The sequence below is a fragment of the Trachinotus anak genome, unplaced genomic scaffold (assembly GCF_046630095.1).
Source record: "Trachinotus anak isolate AG129_WGS33_773 ecotype Australia unplaced genomic scaffold, CSIRO_AGI_Tana_v1 ptg000011l, whole genome shotgun sequence".
Taxonomy (NCBI): domain Eukaryota; kingdom Metazoa; phylum Chordata; class Actinopteri; order Carangiformes; family Carangidae; genus Trachinotus; species Trachinotus anak.
Genome location: NW_027273862.1, coordinates 15,874,462 through 15,891,894, shown reverse-complemented (window position 1 = coordinate 15,891,894; position 17,433 = coordinate 15,874,462). Strand labels below are relative to the sequence as shown.

The window sequence follows — 17,433 nt, the reverse complement described above, 5'->3', positions numbered from 1 at the left end:
CAGCATGCATATGAAAAATACCAGTGATTTTATATAATTTAAGGGGTCACAGCTGGACCAAATTCAAAATGTTCAGTCAGAAAACTAAATTTGCTGCGCCTTTTAATACTGCTCGCACTCCAGATAGATATGAATATACTGGAACTGAGCATAAATGTACTTCCCTATTTTCAGGCCTGCTCTGAATCTTCACCTTGTAGGTGATAAAAATTGGATGTCTGCAGCTTTGATTGAAATAGGCTTGAGAAATGTAGCACATGTTCATCTTAATGCTGCAAAAAGGGAGAAGGTTAGAAATGGGGAGTAGAGAAGAGCAGAGTCTCAGCTTTTTTGAGTGTCTCAGGATTAATATCAGTCACCTTTAAACTGAAAACATGATGAAATGACTGTTAGTCCAAATGAGAGTTAAAAATCCTGGTTAATTTGAACTTTTCTCAAAGAGTCAATCTTAACTGAACATAATTTGCAGAGAAACATCAATGGTACTGGAAATAAAATTGTTCTCTCCTAAAACACATGAACTCAAACATTTGCAAACTTGAGGATTGTGATAAATATTAAATACTATATACATTACTTACACTACTGAAAAAAAATGTACATTGTGCTTTATTATGTATTACCCTATATTAACCCTATATTAAAATCACTTATCATACCTTCATTACATTGGCTATTTAATATTTGTACTATACATTAACTATACAAAGGCTGTTTAAGAGTAAAACTTCAAAAAGTATATCACTGCATGATTTGGAATAATTTTAAAAGGTGTCAAAATAAGTCAATCAATATTTCAACATTATCATTCTGCTCAGAAAATTAAAACGATATAAGCCTGATAAATAACTCTCCTGTGCTTACGCAGTACCATTTCTTGCTACAATTTATCCAGCGATTGACCTGGCACTTTTCCCTCTGTGTTATGGAAGACTTTGCAGCTGAGCCTTTGAATCAACTGATGCTTTAGCACAAGCTCTCAACTCCAAAGTTATTTCTTCAGGATTTCCTTTAAGTTCTTTAAAGAAGGCCTACCATTTGGAATACATATTATACATAAAAACTCAGTCAAATAAACTAACAAAAGTTAGGGGATCAGCAGCATCAAAGCATTCCTGGGCTGGCTCGAACCACATGATGAGCCGTGTGTCTTTGCAAGCAGAAGCTCGTAGATGTTCAGCACATTTCAGAGCCTGGCTTTAGATTTTTTCAGCAGATTATCTTTTGGTCTTTGAAGCCCAGAACCCACCTGCTTCAATCCCAACAGCACTACTCCTCTGGTTTCCAGGCTGTGGCTCCATTGGTCAACATAAACAGCACCTATGAGCCTTACCCTCAGGGGAATTCCTGTTTATTACTGACCAAAGTCTGAGCAGAAGCTCTGCACAGATCTTCAAAGAGGCACTGGCAAATATGCCCCCTATGAAATATAAATCATTTGGGAGAGTTGCTAGAAATCTGAAATAATTCTATGTGTATGGATAAGTCAACATGTGTCCTTGATATACTTCTGTGGCTTGTACATTCAAAAGGAACCCAGCTCAGCCAATACAGATTACAGTGGGATAAATGACACTGCTCATTAAAACTGTTTTCATATACTGAATATTATTTCAAAAACCAGCCAAATCTCTAGAAAACACAGATCAAACTTATTCATTCTGTACTTAATAAAACCCTCATCCTAGTACCATGTTGGTGCACAATGAAGATATATAAACAAATACATACATACATACATACATACATACATACATACATACTTTTTTTTTTTGAATGAATGAAAATAAAAGAGAATGGTGCAGTGCTTGACACAGGGGAAAAAAACAACACTTTTACATTCTAGGCCATCTCTGACAGATATTGTGAAGCATTCGGTGTTTCACGTCAGTCAAAATTTGGGTGTTCTAAAACAATTATCATGTAGGTCATCAAACACATGCTGAGCGTTTCTCTTTTGTCAAGTGATGTCAGCTATAAAATTCAAAATATTGGCTTTAGGAAGTGGACTAAGTGGGCCTGCAATATTAATAAAATTCTCTAATAATGTTGGGAAAGGTATTTATTATTGCTATTTGCTCTCATGCATGGAAACAGACATCATATGGGACCTTGTGAGGCTTAATCACACAGAAACATGTATCTGATGACATGTATCTGATTAGCAGATACATGTAATCATGTATCTGATTAGCAGCAGACATAAACGCCATGTGAGAAGTCATGTCAAAGAGAAAAGAAATGCACAAAAGAAACTTAAAGAAAATACACTACATCTTCACACTGGCTGAACTGAAGCAAAATGTCAGTGGAGGCTCAGGGAATCTCAACTTATGAAAGCAGGAGTTAGCAGGTACAGGCCTGAATGAAAAGGGGTCATCTTGCATGCTACCTTCAAGGTAGAATGAATAAAATATGGGCTAGCAATGGACACAGAGAGGTGTTATCAATATTTTAATACTTTCACCTCTAATTTTATACTCACTCTCCCAGATTGCCATGGACATTCCAACGGATATTCTTAACCTTTATTAACATTTATTCTTTACCATTCTACTTAATGAAAAACAGATGGCACCCACACAAAACTAGAGTCGCCATATTCAGAGAGAAGAAAACACAACTCTTCCTGCTATGTCAGACTTAGCTTATCTTTCCTATCTTTGGTGCCGAGTTTGCTAGTAATGCAGTACAGGTATGTCAGGTGAATCTAGCATGACTTAGCACAAAAGGCCATGAGGTCCTCTTCTCTATTATCATTTGAAATTCTAAAAAAAGCTTGTGGCAAAAGTGGGCATTATTTGGAAAAATTACATTGATAGCCATGACATTTCTCTGTAATGTTTATTACATAAAACCACAAACATTTTTAAAAAATAATAGAATATCAGTTTGACAGCATGTGAGTGATCTGATGGAAATGAATGTGAACAATTAGGCCAAACTAAATGTACTCAGACTTATTTCTCTTTAACTTTTGTGTTTATGCATTCAGGTTAAAAACTCTGGAGGCAAATGAGATATATTCCCCTGCCAGACTTTGTGTGTAAATCCTTTTGTCGTCCCCTCTCTCATAAAGTGTCACTGTCCTGATTACCCTGCAGTGCGGCAGAATGGGTGAGCAGCAATGGGAGGGAGCTGGGTGATGAGGGGGGTATGCGAATGAGATGCTCAGTGACCCTGCCACCATCACAAACCACCAGTCTGATCTAATATCCTTACTGGCTGAATGAGTGGATGGCTTGGTTGCAGCCCTTGTTTCAGCATCAACCACTCTGTCTACAACCCAAACACTGGGCATCCTCCGCAGAACTACAATAACTGCCACTGTTGTTGGTAGAGGTTGATGTCTCTACCGTGACAGGGTTTGAAGTAACAGTAAAAGCAGATCAGAATCACAACACACAGCTTAGGATCAATCCTTACATGTGCACAAACACAACCAAATACAAATACTCCATACAAACACTCCACTCTCAGAGCAAACTCCCCTACATTTGTTAAATTCATATAATTCTACCGTCTGCATTGGATGGCGCCACTTTGAAGGTTAACAAATCAATACTCCAGACGCTTGTCATTTATTAACACAGGAGATCTAGTTGGATAATGACAACTGTGCAGGCATCCAGAGACAGTTCTGTGGGAACAGGCCATTAAGTACTGCAGAGACCATAAAGTAGAGAAAGGGACTCTAATTGCGAGTATGATTATTTGTCTGTACCACAGTCACCTCAAATATCACAAAGCTCTTCTCTACAGCGAGGCCTGTCAGTCAGATTTGTGTCCATGCACCATTGTCTAAACCATTCTCAAGCTAAGTGCTCAGTTTCAATCAACCAACAACGGAGATGAACTTAATTTTTTAATTCAGGACAGTTCTGGAAAGTTAGTTTCAGGCCCAACCCTTCTTCTCAACTCCACAAGCCAAGACTAAGTTGTGTGTGTACTGAGTAATGGATTCGTTCAACCAAGTCACATAGACTCCAGCACCACAGCCCACAGACAGGCCTACGCACTGCCATTCAGAAATCAGCAAAACGGACAGTAGCACCAGCGACCGGATGCATCTCATGTCTGCTCAGATTAAATGAGAGGCTGACGATGTTAATTAGGCAGAGTAAATTTACATCAGCAAATTATGTAAGCAGCTAGAAGAGTAACAAAGCGTGATACCAGTTAAGTCACAGCTTGGCAAGCGCTGCCCTGCCACTTCATGCTGATGTGGCCATGGTCGATCAAGCAGAGAAGCCTCAAATGCCAATTAGACATGAGTGGGTAATTGTGTCGGGGGGGCTGGTGGCACAAGGGACTTTGTTACAATGTCCTGAGGCACTCTGCGTTTCCATCCTTCTCCAACATAGCAAGTGACACATCTGAGTTCACAGATAGGGAAGGGGTTCTCTCGCTCTCTCACTCACTCACACACACACACACACACACACACACACACACACACACACACACACACACACACACACACACACAAACACACACAAACACACACACACACACACACACACACACACACACACACACACACACACACACACACACACATACTTGTACTTCTATCTTTGTGAGGACTCTCATTGACATAATGCATTCCCTAGCCCCTTACCCTAACCTTAACCATCACAACTGAGTGCCTAACCCTAACCCTGACCCTAACCTTAACCTAAACCTAATTCTAACCATAACTCTAAAACCAAGTCTTAACCCTCAACATGTGATTTGAAGGTGTCTCAAAAAGTGAGGACCGGCCAAAATGTCCTCACTTTCCCAAAATGTCCTCACTCTGTTAGTAAAATACTTTTTTTGGTCCTTATTATGTAGCAAGTACAAGTACACACACACACACACACACACACACACACACACACACACACACACACACACACACGTTAAAATAATGACAAGCTTTTAGAAAGAGACCACTTAGAGGAGGAAATTCAGAAGACAAGCAAAAATAAGCCTATATTTTTAAGAATTTTTGAAACCTTTTCCTGAAAATGAAAATACTGGAGGAAGACAGTGCCAATAAATAAAACCATATAATGCAACTGCATGCATAGTTTGTCCAATAGCTCATTAATTACACAATGATAATAAAAATAAAAAATAAAAAACTTAAAGTGGTACCTCCCATCTTTCCAGCATCAAACCGGCACGCCCCAAAGGTCAAAAGTTTGTAATTTCATATCTAGCACACCTAACTATAGGTGGTCAGCTTCAATTAATATTGACAATGAAAAGGCCTTTAAACAATATAAACTTTTCAAAACAATGGAATAATCCACACATACGCTCTTTATCCATATGCTAGGTATGTTTGAAACACACACAGTTTCACCAGAATATGATTTAATGCACAATATCTGTGTCTGTCTTCACGCTTGGTGTCAGGTAGTCACTGCATGCGCTGGTACGCATATAATAGACCTGCCTTCTGGTTTTGTTCATTGAGAAAGTAACTGTATGATGGAACTGCCTGGGAGCCAATCAGTAAAATATATTAGAAATTCCGGCCATCATACATTCTGCCAAATGAAAGAGAAAGAGGCAGTCACATGCACACACTAGCTCATGTCAATGGGGTGCAGAAGGACTAAGGCAGAAGCACTGTATTTTAAGAGGGCAGCTGTAGCCCAGGTGGTAGAGCACATCATTCATTAATCATCCACACTTCGAAGTGTCTTTGAGCAAGACACTGATGTGTATTTATGTGGGGGGGAAATGGGGGGGTGGTGGGGTGGGGGGGTTCATATGCATCTGCACATTTCTTGTAGCTTTATAGCTCAGTAACAGAATGACAGGTTGATGTTGTAAATAAAGTTCAAACAACAAAAAAAAAAGCTGGAAAGTGGGTCCAGATCAAGTGGAAACCCACCATGATATCACCCACTGGTTTGTGAACTGCTGTTTTTAAGTTTCCAATTTAGCCATCGTCATCTTGGTTTTTTGAAACCAGTAGAAACCACGTGTGGATGAGAAGATGGAGCTGTGGAGAAGTGAAGAGTGAATCTGACCTGCTCTTTATCCTGATTGTTGCGCAGGTCGCTATGTGTGGTACAGTCTGTCAATCACACAGTAGCCAGATGTGTGTGCCCTAATGCATACCCTGCTTTATCATCTATTTTCCTCTAAATCAGTCCATAATTTGAAAAATGAACATCATGTTGTATTGAAAAAGACTTGAAACTAGGGATTGAAACCATAAACTCATCAGGGAAACGTTTACTGAGGTAATAAATCAAGTGAGAAGTAGGGCTATTTTTACTATAGACTTCAATACAATTGGACTTCTTTTTGCAACCAGTGGGGTCAAACCTTGATGGTCAGTGATGGAATGGAGGCTTAAGGTATTTCTGCATTGGCTCCACTTTTTAGACCCAGAGTCTACATCCATTTTTATATACAGTCTATGGTCCAGAGAGGCCATGCTGAGGGCATGGCTGAGTGTGGTGACTGTGTAGTTGTGACATTACGGAAGTGCTGACAGGTCGTTTTAAGGCACAGTTTCTGAATACGTGCTGTGCACATTTCTCTGTGGACTGAGTATTTTGATATTTCCACAGAACTTATATAGCATCTAAACCTGTTTTATAATCACAAAAGACATGGAAATCTCTCTACAATATGGAACCTTTAAGTATTGGAATTAGGGTTTCAACTCACAACATCACTAGAGTCCAAGGTGACATCTTCATTTGTCTTATTTGGCCCAACCAACTGTCCAAAACAGTAATGTAAGACCAGGACAACTAAATCTCACATGTGAGAGCATTAAACCAGCTAATTTTTGGCATTAAAAATGACTTAAGCGATTATTCCATTCTCAAAATAATTGCCAGTTAATTTTTAGTCAACTAATCATTTAATCAACTAATTGTTGCAGCTCAAATTGGAATCCACTGTGAATCCATGCAAACCACAGCAAGTTGAGGACAAAACTTTTGCTGCCAACTTTCAACTCTGCAGTGTTTGATGTAGATTATACAGACCCTGAATATATATTCTGGCTCGAATATCACTGTAAATTTTAAAGTATTTCTAGAGTTCAAACTAATGCAGTCTATACTAGCATTTAAATAATCAAACTGACCAAGTATAATGAGCAAAATACATACAGATGCATGGTTATTTTGCATTTATCCTTCACTATTCTTGAAATGATCTTGGTAAAACCTTTATCATTTATCTTACAAACATTTATCTTAGTCTAAAATTCATTTCCATGGTCTATTGTATTTTTTATAGCATTAATACTAAAAGAGAAAGCCCTTGGTAGCTGGACATGTTACATGTGCAGCAATTTAGTAAAGGCTATAGTTACTCATGGGTTGTTGTTCTGCCATGCTAATATTAAAAGCCAGAGTCTCTCCACTCCTTTCTGAAGCACTACTGGTTTCCAGCAAGACCTGGCTGTGATGTCCTTTCTCTCCCACTTTTGCCTTCACAGCAGGACTCAGTAGCCCAAGACAGCCGCCCACATCTCCGCTTTCTAGGCTGCTCTTGATTTTAATTGGCTCAGACCAGTCTTATGCCTCTGTAATCCCTCCATGTTAATACTCCCATGGTAACATTCTCTCACCTAATGGCTGCACAGTGAGAGGCATTTTCAACCACATTACCTCTTATTGAGTTACAGAGCCCCATCGTTCCAAATAAGACAAATTTAATTGATCCAGTCTATAAAAATCTCTGTGCCGCTGTGAAAGACCTGTTTCTTGGGTTTCTTTATTTATTTATTCTCTCTGTTTTCCCACCTTGGAGAGTGAAGCCCTGCATGAGGCACACGGAAATTAGGTTTATTCCACTTCATACAAAAAAAAGGAAGGATGCCAAGAGAAATTCAAAGGTTTCAAAATTAGATCAATGGTCTCAACAATCAATCAAAGGCAGGGTTCCTCAGGTGTCAGCCCTGGTTGTAAGTTCAAAATGAACCTTTAAAACAGCAGGTACAGAGTCCACTCTTAAGTGAACTATGCAGGGGGGACCCAAGCTGTGGAAAGAGTGAATACAAAAATACAAGCAAGCAGAGAAAAACAGGCACAGCAGAGATGTTATATCACATTTATTATTCTTCGTGTCTTTTCTGACACACTGTATCCATATTCATTAAGTTACTTGTAATACTATAAAGGAAGAAAAAAGGCTGTTTCTGTTTCATTTATGGGTCATAGTGTAAAAAATGTATTCAAAATTTATCCCAGGCAGAAGTGGTGAAATGGACAGACTACTGTCATCCAAGGCTGTTTTAAAGTAAAAATTTACTTTGGAAACTCAATAATGCAGTATATATAAAAAGTATGTTTGTGCTCTGACTTTCACCCATACACATAATCCTGTTACCGACTCCTGAAGATATTGAGCTCGCTGCGATACTTAAGTGATTAACCAAAATAAATATTATATCCAGTGTAAAAGCTAGGGATTGAATAGAGCTGAACATTAAAACACTGGCCTTAAACTCGCCTGTTGAGAAAAAAAATGTGATAATAAGGAGAGAAATGGTGGGCGAATACTGAGGTAATCCTACCAACAGAGTGCTTCCCCCATGAAGGATTTAACTATTCCCAGCAACTAGATAAACCAGATATTATATTCCAGAGCAGAATATGTGTTGGTGTATGTGTGTATGCAGTTTGCAGTACAGGTATGGGTTTGCTAGAAGGGGCATAACCTCTGTCTCCTGTTAGAAATGCTGTGATGATGGTGGAGAGGTCTATAATTTGCCCAGGAGGATTTTCTGCCTTGCCATATTTTGAACGCAGCTGAATTAACTTTCTGTCCATTAAATCCTGCATCAGGGTATATAATTCCTTTTCTATTTCCTTTTCTCAGCCTTTTAGAAAAATTTCTATCAATCTCATTTTACGCATGATTACAGTTTTAATGAATGATGGTCAGTGTTATTGCAGGGGTTAATCTCAGCTTTCACCTCTTAAATGCTGGTAACTGGGCTAAACACTGCTGATAAAACTCAAGGCTGGTGATTGGGGAAAAAAGACCCCAAAAAAGCAATTTGCTTTGTCTTAAAAGGTTTCTTACATTATTAACATATTTTGTAATACCATCATATGAATCAAGAAAATTTAAGTTAATTGCCTATTACGTACTCTGATTTATCAAAACTTTAAAACCCTGATTTAACCCAAACCTCCCTGGTGGATTTCATTAAATGTTAAATCGATCCATGATTGACCTAAAAATTCCTCTTATTAAGTCACTCGCTCTGAACTGTCAGTTAATAAACAACCAGTACAGAACCAGTGCCTCAACTTATGCTTGATCTGGTTTTAACCAGTCTATCATGAAAAACAGAATTATCAAATAGATTTTTATGAAGCTGAATTGTATGTTTCTGATGCCAAACTTTCTCTCTGACTTCCCTTTGAAGATTGCTTTCTTTAATACAGTCACTATTTTTCCTCTGAACACCAGTAAGCAATGCTTAACTGCAAAAAGGCAGAACTCTGGTGTAACCTGGTTCTTGTAAAATGATAAACTGTCCCCTTTTGCGCACACTGTTGATTCCAACAATTTCAAAAGAAAATAGAAAATCCCTAAAAAGATTTCATAGTTTGCACACTGCACGCTGTCTCACGATTCAATATTCTTTCTTCAGTTCTCCATATCTTAATCTATCTTGTTACTCTCTGAAACATCAGCTGGGAGGGTTTTTTGTAATAGCTGGCAAGTTAATCAGTACAGTCAATTACTGATCTCATCAGCTAGCTACAGTGGTTTCAACTGCAACATTTGCAATGGTTTCAAGTTCAAGTATTGCAATGTTCCTGTATTTCAATACACATTTAGACAATAATGCAATTTGGCTACGAGTTAACATAATGGTTTAAGTACAGTAAAGCAGAACATCCTTGAAATCAACATTCAAATGCTTGTACAAGATGAATACTAATGAACTTTAGAGAAGGGACTGCTGGAAGAAATGGGGAATGGGGCAATTAAACAATGCCTGAAGCAACTTTACAGAGGACAAAGCATCCAGTCTTTCTAATTAAATTCTGTGGCAGACACCTGGCCTTTCACCTCCTCTTCCATTTCCCTGTGCTCCCAAGTGGCAGTCATGAAGAGGGGCGTCTCACAAGCTTCATACTCCTCTTTTTCACTCAGGCTCCAAGAACAGCCCATCTTATTCATGGCAAATGCTCCCAAAAGATCTAATCAGTGGTGGTGGACTGAGGTCGTGGAATAGATAGATATCATGGTTACTATTTACCACACATCCCAGGCTCCCAAAGGATTATCCTAACACAATATGTCTGACTCAAAATTTAGCAGCCATTGATAATTCAAACTAAGCTGACAGACCAGTTTTGAACTTTTAAGAGGATCTTTTTTTTTTTTTTGTGCCTTTATGATAGATCAGTGGAGACTGTCAGGAAAGGGGTAGAGAGAGGGGAATGACATGCAGGAAAGAGTCAGACCAATCAGGAGTCGAACCGGTGACTGCCTGCTAAGAGCGTCTTGCGCTCACACATGGTACGCGCCCTAACCACTCGACTACCTTTTAAGAGGCGGGAGTAAACTTAAACTATAGTTTTGAATGGATACTATGGTCAGCTCTTGCCTTAAGTGTGGGTGCCACAGAGGTTTATGCAAGGGTCCTCACATCTGACATCTAAGATTGACACCCCCACACACTTTTGCGCAGGGCTGAAGACGGCTGAGGCACTGCGCTTGGCGATTAAAGGGAACACACAGAGCAGGATAAGTGAGGACTCACAGCCTTGCTCCCAGAGGGATCTTTTAGAAGTACAAGACAGTGAGCAGGAACCAACGTCAAAGGGAAGCTCCCTGGTAATGGTACGGAAGTTAATAAAATGAAGGCAGGTAATGGAAATTGGTTTTAAACCACTGGCCACATTCCTCCTGAGATAGAGATGGCTTGGGCTAATGAACCCTGACAGCCTATTCCACACTAACAGTGCATTCACCTCCAACCACGTCTCCTCCCACCACCAGGACAAGCCAAGGTAGAGAGGATAAAGTTACAACTTCACACCGATTAACTACTCCCTGTTATCTAGTTATTTAACACCCAATCACACTTGAAAGTGTGCAGCGGTGGCATGGTCCCTCTCGCATCAAATGCACTGACAATTCCCTCATTCTGAACCATTACAATTAGCTTCACCCAAATTACAAGGTTTACTTAAAATTGAACACAATACTGCAAAGTGACCCATCTTGCTTGTGCCAAGATCTCAGCAACCAAGAGCTTGTAAACTTGAAGAATGCCAATATCACCAGATACCAACCAAACCTGTGGAACAGGGGTTCTTAAAGGGGCTATTTGTAAGTTTTCTCTGCCACCACACATGGTTTCTTGCCTGGAGTGGGTGGTGGTGATTGTAGCTTGACAAGAGCTTCAGCCATCATTGTCTTTATACCACAAGAGGTTAGAATATGCCTTCTGAGCAGCACTACGTCTTCAGGGCAGATTGGAGGCTACAGTGAGTAGCTATTGTAAAGTGACGAGCCAGGCTGAGGCTAGCTTTTTGGCATGCTAACTTCAATAGAAGAAAGGAAGTAATAAAAATAGGACTTGACACTGGCGTTGCATTCCACCGCTGGAGACAGCTCTTAATAAGTCAGTTTGATTGTGAAATCACAACATCTCTTCTGGAATAGTAAGTAATAAGCTGTTCATGCTAATGCTGGCAATGTAGCAATAGCAAAATGTACAAATAGCTCCTTTAAAATTTGACCTACCACACAGTGAGGTAGAACGGTTGAAAGAGAAAAAAACTCAATATCAGACAATACTATGAATTTGGGCAAATTGGTATCAGCAGAGTAAAACTGATCATTTAAAAAAAATAGATTAGAATTTGCATGCAGTACTCATTAGTGATTAGTTCAGACCTTAGGTGATCTATTTATCATGGAGATAACTATTTTTAGACAATTAACACTTAGGGCTTATCTAATTTTTTAATGAACATTCTTAGGGTTAATTGCATTGGTGTATTCGTGAAAGAATAAGGGCAACCATGTCAAGGAGGAAGCAAAAGAATCTGAAATTGTACATTGCTTTAATAAGTTGTGGCAGTGGAATGGGATTATGGAATTACACAACACTTCTTCCAAATTAAACGACAAAAACACATAATTTCCCCTTGCCGATCTGATGCCCCTAGCAGCAAGACGATGTCATTTGTCCATGCCTTCTAAAACCAATACAAATCACTGTTGAAAAAAGACATCTGTTTTATGAATAATTTATGATATGGAGACAACTATTTTTTTCCCAAAGTTTCATAATTATATTAACTCATTGTAATATTATAGGTTTAGGTCATACTGTAAATACTACAGCATATCCAATTTACAGCAAACTGGACGGACTGTATTTGTATTCAGAGTTCTAAGGCCTGTATCCCTGATTGAGGTCATGTTGACTCCTTTTTAAGAAAATTATCAAAAGAGTTGAAATGCTTGTGCCACATCAAAACATTTTAGCCAGAGAGCTTGAATAAATATGTAATGGTAAGACCAAAGACAGAAGGGAGGGACAGATGAGGCGCAGTTAATCTACAGCACAAAAATAAAACTTTGGACACTGAGAGGAAGAGACAGACAGAGAGAGAGTTTCTGTCCCATGTCAATCCAATGCGTAATTAATATGTTGTTTATTTGCCCCTAAAGATAATGTCTGAAGTGTTCCTCTCACACACTCCATTCGCAGATACCTAGACCCCAGAGTGATGGAAGAAAGGGGTTTATGGGGTAGGGGCTATAAAAGAATGTTTCACAATGTTTTTACAATGTTCTCCACCAATTTCAACAACTCCTTCCCAAAGTTGTTATCAGTTATTGCTGTATGATGAATCTATATTAAATGATAAAGACAAGAATATTTACTGGTCGCAAAATATATATGGGAACTATAATTACTTTTCAATTATTGTTTAAAAATTATGTTGTTCAAATTAAACTAGAATTGTACTTCCAGTAGTGTAAAACAACAAAAGACAAAAAAAAAAAAAAAAACGCATTGCAAATTTTTTTCTCTTTTTACAAAATAGTATACCTTAACAACTCTACACACCTTGTCACAAGAAGTTAATTAACATAAATTAATTGATCTGCAGTCCTTCTGAATATATCTTTCTGTGGTTCAGACAGTGACTGTGCCTTTGTTTTAGTTGACAGAAAGAAGAAAAGCTGAACATTTTTGAGACCGACCCAGTCAATTGCTTTAGGTACAGACAGTTTCTTCCACAAGACGTAATGTATGCTCTTTCATGATTCTCTTGGTGATAAAACATAATCTAAGATTGGATATGCTGATGAAGGTCCTCCTGCACACCCTAGTGGAAACACAAGAGGAATGTTTGAAGTGAAGACACTGGGGAGACACCAGTCCCTTGTTGCTCAGAGCATCAGAGACACAGAGAAATAATATCTCATCCCAACTCCCCTGAACATTCATAAATAAAATATCAAGTAACTGAGACCCTAAAACAAACCCCACCATGCCACAGTCGCAGCACAGGCAAGCATGGCTGGTCATGGGGAGGGCAGCCAGGGGAGAGTTTGGATCCCAGCAGTGTTAGATAGTTATACTTAATGAAACGAAAGCAGGAGCAGTTTTGCTGGGTCCATGTGCCCCAGGTTGGCCCTGACTCAACCAGAGCCAGCCTTCAGAGAAAGGTGCTCTGTCTAATCTGTCCTCATTTTATGCCTCTTTAACCATGACCAATGTATTTAAATGGCAGTTTCTTTGACAGATGCTCAGTTCAAATTATTCCTAACTGGAAATTTGTAGGAGTGATATTAAATATCCTTCAGGCCAAGTTGCCTAAAGAGAACATAGAAACATCAAAAGGCCAAACACTTCAAAAACTAAAACTAATGATCCTAGCCCACCTCCAGGGAGGAGGAGGGCCTGAACTCTGTCCAATGTGCCCCTGGCCCAAAAAAACATCACTCCTTTAAGTGGAGATCTGACCATCCGCCCCTTCCCTACTGCTACTACATTTAAAAGTGATTTAACATGAGATACATAATGTCTATCTCCCTCTCACTGAATACACAAGGGAGCAGTTGTGGTGAATACGTACCATCTTATCTGACACATCTTGTCCTGTCTGCAAAATAAAATCTACAATATGACCCTATGAAATGAGACACTACAGAATGTTCCCCCTTTCATCTGTACTCTAGTATGCTTTTTACTTCTTCTGGGATTTTTAAGAACTTGTTTGCTGGATGCACAGTCTGGGTCTGCAATAAAGTACTCACCAATGAAGGAGCTTCACCACCACCATGAGGCCAGTGCATGAGGAGCAAATCTGACAAGGAGAAAGCGAGAGCGAGTCAAAAACGCAGTCAGAAAAAGAGAGAAATAATGAGAGCAGGGCAACAGCTGGCAACATTCATCTTAAGCCCTGATGGGAGCTGACAGCAACGATTTAGTAATAATAAGCTACCCAACCTGCAGTCGTGAGTGGATCGACTGAACAGACGCACCTGGTCAGATGGGGCAGAGGTGGGCAGAGGTGTGAGGGGTGAGAGAAGTGAAAAGGGTGGGAAGCAGGGTAGCTAAAGTTGGCACACTGCCCTGATTCCCACATGCAGGAGTGGACACAAACTAAGAGGTGAAGGACAGAAGGCTTAAAATGAATGTGAATAAAAATAAATGTTAGAACTTCATCCCATGAACATTTGCAGTCTCTAATCATGCGTCGTAATATTTTCCTCTAACAGCACTGTAATACAGGGCTACAAGTTTCTAATTTTAAAGTAAAAAGCTCTTCTCTGTCCAATGGATACCGCCCACAAAGTTTCACTCCAACATGCAACTGCAAAATCAAAACAACAACAATGCTACTCAATGTCAACAGTAAAAGTACAAACCAAACGCATTTCAATTTGTAAAAGGTTCTAGGCATGGAACAGTTTCCCACATTAAGTCTCAATTCTTTTTTCTAAGCTCAAAATAAAAAAAACACCATACTCTGCAAATACATAAATTATTTTCTTTGATGGATTCCAAGAGTATGTCATGTAGTATTAAGACAAGAAAACTGAAGCATTACTGTAAAGAATAAACTATTCACATTACTGACCTTTTGAAATATTAACAGTGAAATGAATGGGCACCGTATGCTAGGCTGAATGTCTTTTCTAATGAAGTGCTTTCTTTTCTAGTAAAAAGCCATATTTTCTTTCTACAGGCTGTGATGCTAAACAAAAAGCAAATGTTAAAGCTTCACTTCTGCGAAACTGTCCCTGGCTTTGAAAAACAAAACCTATACTCCCCAGCCTAGAATCACCCACTGCTTCATGAGTCAGAACAAATACCAACACAGATTAGTGCAAATAATTTATGACATTACTATTTTAAATATTACTGACATGTTTTTGTTGCAACAGCCAAAGAGCCAAGAGAGGCAGAAAGTCTGACAGTAAAATTTCAGGCAGCTATTTCGAATAAACAGAGTATGGTTGTTTCAGTGGAAGCCAGTGAAGGAAGAACCACACTCAGGCTGCCCAGCCAATGTGCTAATATTTAGTTAAGGGACGCCACACAGCGACAGACTTAACACAATGTATTCCACAAGGTACCTCCAGCCATTTTTTTTAACCAGTGTCTTTGCTGTACTACTTTTAAATGCCACAAATATAAATACATGAGAATATGTCTCAATTTAAGATATTTGAGGCAAGAGTAAAAATCTGAATTTTTCACATGAAAGCAAAGTAAAGCCAGCAAAGTGCTGACAGATTTCACCACAAAATCCTGAAGCATATCTGCCAAAAAAGTTCTTTCATATTTCCAATAAAGGTCCATCTAATGTATGCAGCCCCAAAAAGAATTTTATCATGTAATACTACAATGTTAAGAATGTATCTGCCTGATAATTTACTCCTTGCTGACCTCATGAGGACTATAGGTTTCCTGTTTGTTTGTTTGTTTGTTTGTTCACTTCACAGGGCTGACAGAATCTACCTAGTACTGCCATTCACCTAAATTTGTGACCATCAGCTGGGGGCACACACACAGACACAGGTGAGCATCAGGTTCCTTCTGCTGATGATCTATAATTCAAGGCTTTCCAGAAATTTTAAGTAGAACCAGTTGGCACCCACAGACTTAAGTATTTCAGGGCTATGCCATTTAAAGTCAGTGAATTCAATAACTGCACCGTGTTGCAAACTCCTGACCAATTTTAAGGAATCAGACTTGATATGTGTAAGATAGCAAACAACAGTGGCAGGCCATAGATATCCACCAAATCTAAGGTCAATTTCCCCTAAAGGAAATCCATTTTTTTTTTTATCTTAGCTATGGCTGGCTGGATGTAAACCTGTAAGTATTAACCTGGAACAGCTGTCCTCTAGCCCTCGGGAACTGCAGGGTCTGCCATCAGAAGAATAAGCTCACAGTCCTGTTAGCCACATGCCGCATGTATTTAATTTTCAACATCTGCTGGCTTCATGCTTCTATGCTTTCCATTCCCACTGCACATTCTTCACAAATTCAGTAGCTTCCTTCTTCTGCATTTGTAAATGTTGTTGATTGTGGAAACCATCCATGTTTACTTTGAATCCCTGGCCATTCCTGGGCCAGCTCTAATTACCTGCAGCTGTTCACTTTGCTGCTTTCGTCGGCTATATTCTTTAAACACAGGGTTAGTATATTCAGTGTAAATTATAGATTCCTAACACACTGAATAAAAAAGTCTGATTGTTGCAAGCATCCGAATGATGCATCAGAGGTGTAATTGTAGTATGTTCATAATATTTTTTGGCACACATCAACAAACTGCAAAACAGCGAGTGAAATAAATGTTCCTAACGTTTGGTTTTGCAACCAGCTGTAGACACTGTTTGACCTCTTACTCAGTCAGAGATCAGTTTGACTGAGTGAACTAACACACTGTCAGTTTCAATATACAGTATGCGCACTATACATACTTGCTCGCCAACATCACTGTTCTTTGTAGTATAGAAAATTGTACCCTGGAGACATAATCTGTACCAAAATGTCTGTATTTTATTTTGATTGTCAGACTCTTGAATATCATTTTTATTTATCCCCTCATGCCTCTAATGTTTGACTGCAAAGAGGGAAGAGAGAGGTAAAAGAAAGGGAGAGAGAGAAACTCTTACGGAGCAGTCTGCTGCTCTTTGCCTAAGGACCTTGTCTACTCACACCTGCTCTGTTTGGCGGCAGTGTAACAGCAAATTTTACACCGCCTGGGACACAAATTGGCATTCTGAACTGTGGTTATTCCTCCAGTATAATCTAATTAAAAGACACTGCCAGTGGGGTAGAAATCAGAGCATTATAAAGTTTGATAGACAGACAGACATAAAAGTGTTAGCAGTTTCACAACATACTGGGCACGAGTGTAAAACTTCAGAGCCTTGGCTGGAAGAGGTTTGGGCTAA

The 17,433-nt window shown here is 39.1% G+C and overlaps 1 long non-coding RNA gene across 3 annotated transcripts in view; it reads right to left on the bottom strand.

Moving 5' to 3' along the window:
* Positions 1-10,228: 10,228 nt before the first annotated feature.
* LOC139627760 (uncharacterized) overlaps positions 10,229-17,433 on the bottom strand; it is a 17,972-nt gene continuing 10,767 nt past the window's right edge. For all 3 annotated transcript variants that reach the window (XR_011692621.1, XR_011692620.1, XR_011692622.1), the window contains 2 exons: positions 14,278-14,327; positions 10,229-13,343 (listed from right to left, as the gene is read on the bottom strand). This is a non-coding gene — a long non-coding RNA (uncharacterized lncRNA). The remainder of the gene's footprint in view (positions 13,344-14,277; positions 14,328-17,433) is intronic.